The following is a 14,679-nucleotide window of genomic DNA, read 5'->3' on the forward strand; positions in this document are numbered from 1 at the left end:
AAATCGCTATTCTACGGAACCGGGAATCAGAAAAGTGTCCTTTAACGGGGAATGTCCGTTAGGGGAGGTTCCACTGCATATCTTTAATTGAATTTGAATTTTTATTTATTTTCAAATAATTTTCTTTCATTAATTAATTAACTCTTTTTGTGATGAATTATTTCTTTTATTAAATCTGAAATGTGTCCCGATAATTCGAGAATTATTATTTCCATTAGTTTTAAATTTTCATCAGTTATGAAATTATTTCTTTCGAAAACTCAATTTTTTTCATAAATTATTACTTTTAACAATTCTGAAATTACTCTTGAGAAATTCTGACTTATTCTCAATAATTCTGATTTCTATCAGTAGATCCGCAATTATTGCTTCCAGTAATTATGTGACTATTTTTTCATTAATTGTAAATTTTCATTTATCCTAAAATTATTTTTTTTCAATAATTCTAAAATTATTTCTTAAATCATTATTCCATGAATGAATCCATGATTCAATGCAGGAATCAAAAGCGCGGCTACTAGGGGGCCGTTCAAGTATTACGTCATCATCGATTGGGGGGGGGGAGCGGGTCAGCGTTTTGCTGACTTTTGCTGACAAGGGGGGGGAAGGGGGCCAAAAATGGCTGAAAATTTGCTTACGTAATACTTGAACGGCCCCTAGGCCAAACGCTAGTGAACGGATAGCATGCGAGAAATAAAAAAGCTTTCATAGCTAATTAGAGACGAACTATTATTATTATATTTTTAACATTGTATGTCCACAACAGTTTGAAGCTTTCATTTCAAGAGCTCGCAAGTCTTATTTAATCTTTTTTTTTTAGAAAAATAATTTAAACACAGGCTTATCTACGTCCTATGGCGTTTTCCTTTATGATCTCGCTCAGCTCGTGTTTGTTTGAAATTAGCGCTGTCCGTCGTGACGTCACACTAATGCGCCCTATTAACTCTTAGGATTATAATCCAGATCGGGGTGAAATGAAATGGAAAATTTCGCGAAACGCGGCTGAGAAATGATTGGCGAATGGTCGGAAAAAATAATACCGTAACAGGGAGAAATTTCCAAACCTCATGAATTTTTTACATTTCGTACTTATACGGGATGAACGAGACCTATTCTGCCAAACGTAAGCGGGGTGAGCCCAAGTGGAGCATGAAACATCCTACCAACCCTGTCTTATCTTTAACCGTTTTCGAGTTATGGTGGGTAAACGATTATGGAGGACAAGTCTACAAAAGAATTGTGAAGTTTCTGACAGATGCACACTCAAACTGACCACTTATTTCGAAAGAGCAGAAAAAATCCTATAAAGTGACACAATTTCCATAGAAATATCCGAATTTATTGGCGAGCTACAAACACTGAAAGATTGGCGAAGTTCAAAATTGAATTCGTTGATGTCATTCTCCTCTTTCCATACCAAGGTTTTAAACAGCTGGCTGATGCGAAGATATATTTTGGAAAGAGAAAATTCAACTGCCCTTGCGGGGAATCGAGATATTCTTTGCCTTTGTAGTCTAGTGGTCTAGGGCGTTCACCCGGAAAGTGAAAGGACGTTGGTTCGATTCCGTGGAAGGCATACGCGGAGATAGACGTGAAAGTTTGGGGGGCGGGGGCCGGCACGATGATGTAAAATGAGTTGTGCATTTAAAATCGGTGTGAAGCATACATGCTCAACTCATGGCCCCCGAAATCATTTGATGTGGCCCACGACCTCAAACCAAATTTTGTAAAAATGGACAAAGTGGGATATTTGCAAATCATTCAATTGACCCATCGCACAGTTCCAGAGCACTTGAACGACCAGTGGCACATCCACATCACTCAAGTGATCTGGAACATATATATACAGATCATTTGAGAAACGCCCAGCACAGTTCTTTAGCACTTAAAAGACATACGACAAACTTCTATACAACTTCACTTCTGTGATCCGCGGCACATCTACAAATCAGTTAAATGGCCCATGGTACAGTTCCACATCACTCAAGTGGCTCGCGGCACATTGAGAGATAACTCAAGTTAATATACACATAACTCAAGTATAACCGCAGCACATTTACAAATCTCTGAGGTGACGCGTGGCACAGTTCCAGACCGCTAAAGTGGCCCATGATACGTTTCCACATGACTTAACCGGCCCGCGTCACATTCCCAGATAACTTCAGTAAACTGCGGCATATTTACTGAGCACTAGCGGCACGCAGCACATTTACAGACCATTTAAATAGCCCGCACTCTCCTAAAGATTGAACACCCTTTGTGTAAAGTAGTGATTCCCAACGTCGGCGTTAACGCCACCTTGGGGGCAATGGAATGTTCCGGGGAGGCGGTACAAGCTACGGATATAACATAGGATCCTATGGGTGAGATTGCGTTGGGGGCGATGGGAGAAACAAAAAGGGTTGAGCATTAGGGTGGGTCGAAAAAAACGAAATTTTTATTTTGAAATCGCTATAGTGCGGAAAAGTTGCCTCCTTTAATAAGAAGAAAAACGACGTAAAAAATTTCAAAATCGGTTGATATCTTCCGGTCGCGCATTGAACTTGAAGTTTATGGAAATTGAAGAAATCGAATATTTTTGTTTAATAATTAAAATTAGATAAAATTTTATGATTGACACGCAAAAGTTTGTTACGCTTATTTTATGGTTCAATAAAGTAAAATAAATTAAAGCATCATTAATATTCCAATGTTTATTGGTTGCGCAGTGTGTTCGAAAAACAGGAATTTACCAAATTTTTGCTGGTTTCATTGTGCAGCTTTTCGTCCGTTTTGTCAGAATAAAACGATCCAGAATTCATCACTTGGAGGTGGCTGCACGTCCAGTTCCACCCACACGCAACCCAATCAACCATCCAAAATAGGCGTGTGCGTATAACTTATATTATATATCTCAAAACTAGTCATCGAAATTAACACGTTTAAAATATGACTTTTTGGAGAAATCAGTCATAACTGATCTTGATAATAGCGTAGATCTCATGTACACTTAAGATGAGAAGCTCATGTCTATATACTTTAGTTCGGGCTTCGGTAACAAGTTTGATGCATCTCTCGACTGTCTGAGTCCGTCGGATAAACCTTTCGATGCCTCTGATGTGGTTAGTGTCGGAATTGATGAATGATATAATATCATCGCATACTTCCCGTAGCATTGGGGGAAGGATAGAAGGATACAAGAGGCAAGTATTCTGGTTAATAATTCCAGTGTATTCGGGAGCTTTAAAGTTTTTCTTACGTAGCACGAAGTGTCATATGTTTTTTCCTTTAGAGGTGGATTGTCCTTTATTACCTTTTATATCCGACATTGAGAAAAATAGAATAAAAGGAAAATTATAATATATTAAAATAAAAGCATAAATGTGATGGCAATAACAAATAGTCATCATGTAAATTATTTGGTAGGTAATTTTAGTTTTAATTAAAGAGAAACTAAAAAACATATAAACAATGTTTCTGAAACAATTAGTTAATTCGAAACAAATTTATTTACCCTGGTACTTTAAAGTACCGTCTGGCTATAAAAAGGGTTAAAGTTCTTCGATATCCAGGTTCTCTCGAATGTCATCAACAATCATAGCCAACAGTAAATTTTCAGGCTGTCCAAAGAACGCATTGGGTTCAACTACTGGATCAACAACTTTAAGTAAGTCTCTCTCATCAAATAAATACCACAATTTTTGAACTGCTGGAAAAACATGTTTAGTTCATCATTGAAATACTTGTTCTTTTTCATGTGGAACCACAGAGGCACGTACGGTTTCAAGATGAAGAGAACTTCTGGTTCTCAAAAGGATTTGGCTAACTTAAGTATTTCTATAACTTTAGCACTCTATTGGCCGCATTTAGCCATCTAGAATGTGACAGACGACCAGGATCTCGAATTTACAAATCCCCTGGAAAATTTCCTGGCTTTTTTGTTTTGGATATGCCTAATAAATACAGTACTACTCGTCCTTTCTCAGCATCTTTCTGTCTACTTCTAGAAGCCAACAATCTACAGATTCATACTCCAACACATAGAGCTTTCACATTCAGTAAGCTGTTATCAAATGGGCCCAGAAAAAGATTTTGGCCCTGTAGATGCACCATCTATATCTGTGGTTCCCGACTTCGAAGCGCGAATGCGAGCCGATTCCCCTATTAAAAAATCTTGCCATAGAGAGCAACAGGTCTACAACGGTACAAATATTCAACCATTTCACTTCACTCATAATTTCAAATTTACATGACAGCACTAAACATTCCCGCACAACAATAAATACGGCTCAGATTGTCAGGTGCACATATTTTGTTCCAGACTCCGTAACGAAGCTGGGCTGGAAGAGATTTCGGCAGCAGGATAAGACCGATGGCAGAGTCCTGACGTTCATTGATTCATTGCACCATCTATATGCGGAAAAAATATGACGGAGAGGAATTTCGTTGAAATGGGGTAGATCCACGATTCACTGTAGTGGTCTTTCTACGTGCAGTTCACACGTGATCCAGTCAGACTCAGACAGTTGAGGAATATGCCTAAATTGTTACCGAGGCCTCAACTAAAGGATGTGACATGGAGATAGAGATAGCTACATCACAGATCTACGCTATTATCAAAATCAGTCATGTTTGATTTCTTCCAAAGGTCAGACCACCGAATTCTAGTCAATTGTAATAACTATTTTTCAAATATAGTGTGAATTGCACACGCCTAGTTTGGATGGTTGATTGGGCTGCGTGTGGGTGGAACTGGACGTGCAGCCACCTCCAAGTGATGAATTCTGGATCGTTTTATTCTGACAAAACGGACGAAAAGCTGCACAATGAAACCAGCAAAAATTTGGTAAATTCCTGTTTTTCGAACACACTGCGCAACCAATAAACATTGGAATATTAATGATGCTTTAATTTATTTTACTTTATTGAACCATAAAATAAGCGTAACAAACTTTTGCGTGTCAATCATAAAATTTTATCTAATTTTAATTATTAAACAAAAATATTCGATTTCTTCAATTTCCATAAACTTCAAGTTCAATGCGCGACCGGAAGATATCAACCGATTTTGAAATTTTTTACGTCGTTTTTCTTCTTATTAAAGGAGGCAACTTTTCCGCACTATAGCGATTTCAAAATAAAAATTTCGTTTTTTTTCGATCCACTCTATTGAGCATCCTTGGTGTAAAGCATGAAAATATGGTAGTATAAATATATGTGGAAGCGTAAATTTCATGCGCCATAATACCGGTTACTATATTATGTTTGCTCAGAACTTCTATGATATTTGACGATTTTCTTTTTTTTTTTATTTCTTGTAGATGGCAGCAGTGGTCCCTTAGTGGACCTTGCGACGGACTCGCGTCTCGAGATCCCGGGTTCGAACCCCGTCGTTACCACAGTAGTGGTTGGCTGAAATTGGTTTCCTGTGGTTCCCAACTTCGAGGCGCAAATGCGAGCCGATCTCCCCATTGAAAAGTCTCGCCACAGAGAGCAACAGGCCTGCAACGATAAATTATTCAATCATTACACAAAGATGGCAGCACTATATATACACATAACGAGCATTACACACAAACAAACTTCATGTCAGGTCTCACTACACGTACACGCACATTCCCGCATGTATTAATTCGTTAGAGGTTCCGCAAAGGAATATGGACGAGGTGCATGTGTGGTTTAGGAGCCAGGGCCGTGTTAAGAGTATCATGGGCCCCCCGGAATAAGTGGTTTTTCGGAGGCCCTACCTGGTAAATTCTAGAAAATTTCAACCGGATCTCATTTTTGTGAGGCTCTCAAAATTTATTGTTGTTTTCACCATTTTTTTAGATACTTTTTTATCAAAAAATGTTATTAAAGTTCACTCCAGTACTATTGTGAAGAAAAGTGACAAGAAAGTCATTCGGATACCTTAATAGAAATTAAATTACTGTTCTCAAAAGTTGAGTAATAAACTAAAAATTCGTCACTGTGCGGTGGACAGTAGAAACCAAAAGTTACCATGCTTGCATAAGTTGCAGGCAAACATGAGTGGAAACTATTACGCAGCAAAAAAGTTTGCGTACCAGGATTTTTAGTGGTGCCAATGAGTTCGTTACAAGAACGGCATCATTGTCACAGGACCTATCACGCCTACATCAAAAGGAGGGTGAAGGTATATTGTCACCTCTGTTGACGACTACTCAAGGTCTGCAGTAGTGAAGCCTATGAAATCCAAATGTCAAGTCCTCGAGAAATTTATTGAGTTCAAAAGGACTGTTGAAAATTTCCATGGAGTTAAAATCGCTACTCTACGAAGCGACAATGGAGGGGAATATATCAGTCGTGAATTTGACGATTTTTTGAACAAGAATGGAATATCGAGGCAGCTCAAGGTCCCTATAACTCCAGAGGAAAATGGGGTAGCTGAGAAGATGAATCACACCATGTTCGACATGACCAGATGCCTTCTTCTAGACTCGAAGGTCCCAGACAACTTGTGGGCAGATGTCGTCGTTACCGCCTGTTATTCGCGGAATAAATGCCCATCTGAAGCTATCCAGGGAGGTATACCCGAAGAACTATGGACCAAAAGGCCTGTCAAAACTAGTCATCTTAAAATGTTTGGTTGTAAAGCGTATGCGCACATCGATAAAACGCAAGTAAAGGGAAAGTTAGGAAAGCGCTCAAAAGAATGTGTTTTCATTGGATACCCTGAAGGGGTCAAGGGATACAAAGTTGTGGAACGTAGACGAAGACATATTTTTCCCCAGTAGGAATGTGAGGGTTGATGAGTCCATTCAGGAGGAGTCAAACAGATTGTCAGTTGAAAGGAAGTGAATTAACAGTCAATCTAAATGACCAAGAAGTACAAGTGACACCTCCTGGAGCCCCTCTAAGGGATGCATTGCCCAACTTGAAGCATGCAGAGCAAATGGTTGGAAATTCGAAACAGCCTACAACCACTGCGAATCAACCTCCAGATGTTAGAAGAAGCAAGAGACAAAGAAGACCTACAAGTTTTTATGGGAATCCAGTGTCATACAAAGCTGTCAATGAAGCGCAGTTTAATGCTGATATTCGGATCGAGGATCCCGCCGCCGTCGAAGAATCGATGAAATCATCTGATGCAGAAATGTGGAAAGCAGCTATGAAGGAAGAAGTAGAACAAGTGGCTGTTCAGGAAGCTAGCAAAGTGAGTGACGCTGTCGTTGAAGAGAAACCGGTAACCAGGAAACGAGGTCGGGCAGCTAGATCGGTTTTATACGTTCGCTTTGTGGGCTAAAGCAAGCTTCTCGATGCTGTCCAAGTTCAACAGAAAGAAAATGGGGGCATTTTCATATCTCAAGGCCTGTATGCTGAGAAAATCTTGCATCGTTTTGGTATGGAGCAAGCTAAGCCAGTAGCTACTCCATGTGAAACCACTAAAGCTCAGGAGGGAGCTGATCCTGTCGATGTTCGTGCTTACAGTATCCAGCTGTGACTATTCGCCCGGATATAGCTTTTGCTATATTTTGTGCCTTGAGCTTTCTGTAAACCAACAAAAGATGACTGGTTCGTGTGAAAAGGATTTACAGATACCTTCGTGGTACCACTGATTTGGGCCTGATTTATCGTTCATCTCTAAGATCAGGCTTCTGTGTTTACAGTGATGCAGATCATGCTGGTGATCAAAGAACTCGAAGCTGTCAAACTCTGGAATGGTCTCTTTGAATTCAGGTGCTGCTATCACCGGGTGGTCAAGACTTCAACACAGTGTAGCCATCTCCTCGACAGAAACTGAGTATATAGCCGCAAGTGAAGCTGCTAATGAGCTGGCGTGGTTGAAGCTGTTGTTCAAAGAACTTATCGGATTCTGTGGCATTCCAGTTCTCTATGTGGACAACCGAAGTGCTATAAAGCTGGTGCAAAATCCACAATTTCATCGTAGATAAAAGCATATTGACGTTGGATTTCATTCAGTGCGTGAAAAATGTGAAAATAATGTAATGTCTGTGATGTATGTACCGTCCCGAGATCAAAGGGCAGATATCATGACAAAGCCATTGTCAAGAGTAATTCTTAATTGTATTCGCATAAGAATTGGGCTTCAATTAGGCTTACAAAATTATTATCATACTATGAAAGTGTATGAACAAAAACATTCATAAATGATAGTGTGAATTACTTAAAAATTATGGTATAGGAGCTTATAAGTGCGCCCCTCTATATCGAATCTGCATCAGTTTCAGATTCTACTTCTGAATCACTAGTGGAATGTTCACTGCTTTATAGCCACTACATCCATTCGATTACAGCCGCAGTCATTTCTCGGCGTTATTAGGCTAACTACACACTGTTTCTACCCCCCCCCCCCAGATGGTCAACCATCAAACGACTCTCACAAAGGCCCCGACCGGCGCCAATAAAAGCATCTTTGTTGCAGAGTTTTTTTAACGATGGTGGACATCGTTAAAAATCAATAGAATGTTCCGTCTTTTTATTTTCAAAAAACCGAAATCAAGCTATTGAAATGTTCTTTGCGGTCAGCTGGGAAGGGTGCAGCAACCTCCAGTCACGTAAAGAACCTCCTTTCTTTTTTTCCTTCCTGACCACTGTACCAACAAACATAGATAGCTCTCTAAAGAAGATACTCTCCCCCCCCCACACACACACTTCTTTAGGGGATGATGGCTGAACTCTTGTTTTTCCAACACCTTCAGTAATCTGAAATGAGTGCTGGACGCCTACTCACCTCCCACCTTTACTTGTGACAATATTATTTGGGAAGGCGGCACACTGTAAATAGGAAGGTTAGACAATCATATTTTTTTACTTCAACGGCAGTCTGTGTGGTAAAAACACAAAAAATAAACAACAATATGGTTTAATAACTATATGTTATTTACGGTAGAAATGACACATGACACTTCTACACGTTTACGAAACGTGAATTAAAAAAAAAAATTCTCCCCTCTTTCTATACTCCAAAATTCGTCGCCCCTCCGAATTTGGCGCACTGAGCTATAGTCCGCTTAGCCCCCCTGTAAATTTATATATACAGTCAAACCTCGTTAATGCGTCACTCTTGGGAGAGCAAAAATATGACTTAGTAAGCGGAGTGACTCGTTAAACGGAGTAAGTCATAGCTGTGCCAATTCCTGTCCGAGGACAATCGGGAATTCCCAAAAGTGACCCGATTAGTGGAGTGACGTGTTAACCGGGTGACGCACTAACGAGGTTTGACTGTATATATATATTTTTTTTTTTGACCCACCCCGTTGTTATATTATATATTTTTTTTTATAAAAAAAGGTTGAATTAGCTAAGAATTGAGCACTCGAATAGACGAGTTTATACTTATAATTCAACATTATTTTCAAGTATCAATTAGAGCCAGAGTTTTTACGAAAACTTGACAATATTGGAAAAAATCACCATTTGACATCACAATTTTTCCCCAAGAGAATTAATTTTTCGGAATTTCATTTCTGTTGATTTTAATCAAAAAAATATCCTTTGAATACCAAAAGAAATTTGAGACCGATTCCATACATACTCCAGTCCAGGACGAATTAAGCCGCGAAAAAAGCGGAAGAATGACTTTAGAAGAACGCGAAGTGACCTTTTTGAAAATGAAACCGAGCATTCTATTCGATTTTTTGACCACCGCTGAACAATGTTCAGAAAACCTAAGCCGCTCGTCAATGAGAATTCCCAAATCGATGACCTTAGTTGCATCCGGGATAATGACACCATTCAACTCGTAAGAGAACCGTGGGTTGTTCGAACCAAAGTGAGCGACCATTCACTTATCAATGCTAAACGTCATGTTCCATTCATTTGCCCATTCCGCAATCCTGTTTAAGTTGGTCTGGAGCAACTCCTTATCGTTTTGATTCCCGATTACCCCCCATTAGCTTCACATCATCTGCGAATTCGCTAGTAATCCCGTCGATACACTGATCGAGTTTTTATGGATAAAAAGTGAAAAAAGTATGGGGCCAAGGACACTTCCTTGAGGAACTCCACTTGTGACGCATGTCCATCCAGAGAATTCCCCGTTCACAATAACTCGTTGCGAAGTATCTCTTAACCACGATTCTATCCCCCAATTCCAATTTCGTGTAAACGCTTCAAGAGTTTACCATGTTGGACTCGATCGAATGCCTTCTGGAAAAAGTAGTAGCAAGGTAAACAACATCTACATTCTTGCTCTTACCCAAAGCCTTAATCACGTGATCATAGAAGCAGAGGAGGTTAGTTACACATGACTTCCTCTTTCTGAACCCATGCTGATTATCCGACAATACATATTCTCGTCTATCCACTTCACAAACTGCCTTTTGATGATAATTTCCGAAATTTTCGAGAGGGAGCTCGTCATACTCACTGGACGATAATTGGACACAGCTGCTCTACTACCCTTCTTAAATATCGGAACAACGTTAGCAAGTTTCCAATCCCTTGGGACCATACCCTGAGCAACACTACTCCTGTATATCTGTACGACTGGCCTCAACGATTCATTAGCACATTCCCTGAGGACCCTGGTATATATATCATCTGGTCCTGGGGCTTTGCTTGCACATATATCTTTTAGAAGATTTAGGACCTCCACGTGTTCTACTTGAATATCGATGAGGGTTTTATTACCCCATGCAACACCCGTATATCGAATATCATTATCTTCATTAAAAACCGACGAAAAAGTCATTGAAAGCACTACACATGCCTACATTGCTCTCTAACCTAGAGCCTCCTATCGAGAGGGGGCCAACTGTCCCCTTACATACATTATTGACGTATCGAAAAAATGATTTTGGGTCAGAGCCAATGTTATCTGCCAACCTAGATTCAACTTCCTTTTTACTATCCCTTATCGCTTTCTTCAACAGTCTTCTTTTATCAGGAAACATCGATAGGTCACCTCGTCCACTTTTATACTCTCTGAATGCTCTTTTCTTTTCAAGATAAAGGTTCCGCACGCTATCCGTGAACAATAGAGGAACTTGGAACTTTAAAATTCGGGATTTTCACGAACCTCCCAGGTCTTCTCTCTGGGTATCAGAGTTAATAATTATATGTTATTCACCAGTGACGCCGGAAGTCAGAAATGATTGGTGTTGCTCAAAGTATATGTGAGTCATTTCTCTGTACAGACCATAATATTTATTTTTTGAAGTACAGAGCGTCCCTTTTTTTTCCCGAATCTGTTTGATTTTAGCGATGACCCGTTCTTCAACTTACCTCCGTAGTAGTAGTAAGATTTTTACTTCAGTAAAATGTAACAAACCTATGCAGGAGGGGGTATAGGGGTTCCGTGTCTGCCCCAAGACCAGTGCCGTGTTAATGCATGGGCCCGGGGCCTCAAGAGAATGCGAGCTTCACAAAAATGAGAACCAGTTAAAATTTTCGAGAATTTGCCAGGCCTGGGGTCCATAATGCTCTAAAGACGGCCCTGCCAAGACAATCAAAAATTTAAATTATTATTTTTTTGAATAAATTAGAGTATTGAAAGGAAATATATTTACGAACTATATTTTTCAATATCTGTTAATTTAAAACGTTTTTTGAAGGTAATGAATTCAAAATGTCTCTGGGACGCATGCCCTGTGCCCCCCCCCCATAATATTCACATAAAACTGTGAAATTCTACTTATTATAAATCGATAAAGTGGTGGAAAATGGGTTATTCATTAACAAATGATAGTTTTGATCATCAATTCTTTAAAACCATTACAATGCGTATTCTGAAATCGAATAGTTCTATCGTATGTATTTTACAGTTTTTAATCAATGATTGGATTGGATTGTTGTGATGATTTAACTGAATTCGCGTTTCAACTTCTCCCCGCTAATTTAAATTGACAGCCATCACCACACAGTAACGTTGCTGGTCCTTTGAGTATAGTGTTTCAGAATATTGGGGAAGCTTACATTTTGAAAACAGAAAGTACAAATGCATAATGCAGGGGTTCTCGAACTGTGTGCCTCGGCACCCTGCAAAGGTTTTCCGAGGAGACTGTTAAACTGCTCTGGGGAGCCGCGGATAAGCATTGATTAGGGAAAGAGGTGCGGTTTCCGAAGTGGAAACGCAAAAAAAATTAGGAAAACCTTTTTGCGCCCTCTCTAGGAGGGCGTTAAGTTCGGGGTAAAAGGGCGAAAAAATGGGAAAATGATTTCTGCCCGCTCTAGGAGGAGCGCCAAATCCGAGGTAAAAGGCTAAAAGAAATTCGACATATGTTTTGACATAAAATATCGCTGTTCCTTTGAACGCATCAAAACGAAGCGATTGAAACAAAAGTCTTTTTTTAATTAGGTAGGTCAGGAGGCCCAAATATAGGTCCCAGTCAGGTAGAGATTTTGTCTCGAGCCGACCCTGAGGGCAACGTATGCGTGTGTGTGGGAAAATTTTAACAAACCATACATATACACAGCTGAACATCTTTTCGGAGTTTCATGGATCTTGTTCCAGATACCCGGTGAGTAACGGTAAAGGCTCCTATGAGACTTCTAGACAGTGTCTCTGTCTAGGAGACCTTGGCAAGGTGTGGCCACAACGAGATTCTAAAAAGACATCTACATCTTTTTCAAGAAACTAATGAATAACGTACGTCGGGAATTCAATTTGATTTTTTTTCCAACCGACTTTCAAGAAGGGCCGAAAAAACCTCAATGTAAATTCGATCGAATGAAAATCTGGTGATCTTAGGGAATTTTCGATTTTAATTTTTTTTGTATTAGTTTTCTATGAGTGTTGTAAGAATTTTAATCATCTTAAAGAAAGTCATTCTGAAGGTAAGTCATTTCCCCGATGTTAATCTTGAATAAAAATTAAACAAAACCTATGGAATTTCGCTGCTTATAATCTGCAAACTTCGCTAGTGTGAGGAAAAAAAGGCACCACGTATAGTCCGCAGCGGTATATAACCCACATGAGAAAATTTCATTTATCAGTATAAAATCGCTCGCAAGGGGGGCTGGGGAGTGTTGTTTAACGCGGTTTTGTAGAGGAAATGTCAGTTTTTGTACCGGCATCCACTCAATCTATTAATATTAAAAAAAATGTTAATTTAATGTTAAGTTTTTGTAAATAAATTTTTAACATAATTATAATTAATGAAACCAGTCTTGGAGAAAAAAAATAAAGCAGTAGATAAGACGCAGCGGTTTATCCACACTAAAGCCACTTCAAAGTTAAGACTCTTCTCATGTGCAACTTCGACCCACAATAATAAATTCATTTCCGACGTTTTGTTTTTATTTCAACGTAATTTTTTTAAACGTGTAATCTACGGACTATACGCAACAGAATAGGTAGGCTAATTGGAACTTTCATGGAAATATGGAAATAAGGTAGTGTACCTCACATATTCAGAACAAGGAAGAGTGGGGGCAGCGTCAAATCCATTTCGTATAAGGGAAATTTCGGATATGTATCTTCGTGTATTTGAAATGAGGTTTTTTGAAGCTGATGAATTAAATGTATATTATGGTAAATGTGTGTGTGCGCGCGCGTTGAATGGGTAAAATATATTGGTAATACATAATCACCAATCGTCTCGGTAAGTTTGATAAATTTCGCAACATTACCGGCGCGATTATGCATAATTCCTTTTAAGCCCCGTTCACATGTGCAAGATTGGGGGTCGCTTTGGTGATAATTACCGGCATGGCAACTTTTTTCCGCTCGTAGGGAAGAAAAACGTGGGAGAGAAGCTCATCAAAAAAAAGCCCATCTTTCTTGGGGTGGATTGGAGGTCGACATCGACCTTCTCTCCCATAAATCATTTGCGCCGCGAAAACTGCTATAAACTCCTTCGTCAACCATCTTGAATCAATCACTTCCGTTCAACCTACATAACCAGTGGATGACTTCCGGAAAGAAGAGGTGGGATTACCGGCATAAACTTAACGTCTTGTGAACGGTTTGTAGCGAAAATCCCCGTTACAGGGAACTTCCCGGGATGTTTTATTGTAAATGTGAACGGAGCTTATAACCCTGTATGCACAAACGTGCGGGTTGCTTCTTTTCACTTAAGATTTTTTTTTAACTTCAGGGATGTTCAGCCCAAACTTCAAGAATTGTGCGTTATCGTTGAAATTAAAGCCGAAGTTCCTGAGGTTAAAAAAAATCTACAGAGAAAAACAACCCCTTCCTAATGCCGTCTTAACGCATGGGCCTACATGGGAGTGGCCCGGGAGCCGCAAGAATAGAGGGGCCTCACGAAAATGAAATCTAGTTAAAATTTTCTAGAATTTACTAGGTAGGGCCTCAGATAAACCACTTGGCTCGGGGGCCCATGATGCTCTTAAGACGGCCCTGCCCCCTTCCCCAGGGCTGTAGCGTGCTTTCTTTCTTGGGCAGACTTTTCTTGGAGCGTCCTTGAAATGGTTATGCTCAGAAAAAGGAGGAGTTACAAGCGCCTCCCCCCCCCCCTCATTCAGCTCATTTCAACCGCCCAAGTTGCCTCAAAATAGTTACGGACCTGCCCAAGTTGCAGGGCTCGGTGCTTCAGCTAGTGTTTGTCTTCCCCTTCCGTTTCTTAGTACTGGGTCTGAAAGGGATAATTTCAAATGAAGTTCACGAGTCTTATAAATATCACTTTTTTTTTAATCACTTTTATTATCAGTTTAGCCTGTACGTGTTGCGTGCACTACACCAATTTTACCATAAAACTCAAAATATGTATGAAGAAGATGGATCCTTTGTGATGAGTATCCTGCATTAAATGTGTG

The sequence above is a fragment of the Pholcus phalangioides genome, unplaced genomic scaffold (assembly GCF_987345545.1).
Source record: "Pholcus phalangioides strain wild (caught in Gottingen) unplaced genomic scaffold, Ppha-v1.0 ptg000040l_1, whole genome shotgun sequence".
NCBI lineage: Eukaryota > Metazoa > Arthropoda > Arachnida > Araneae > Pholcidae > Pholcus > Pholcus phalangioides.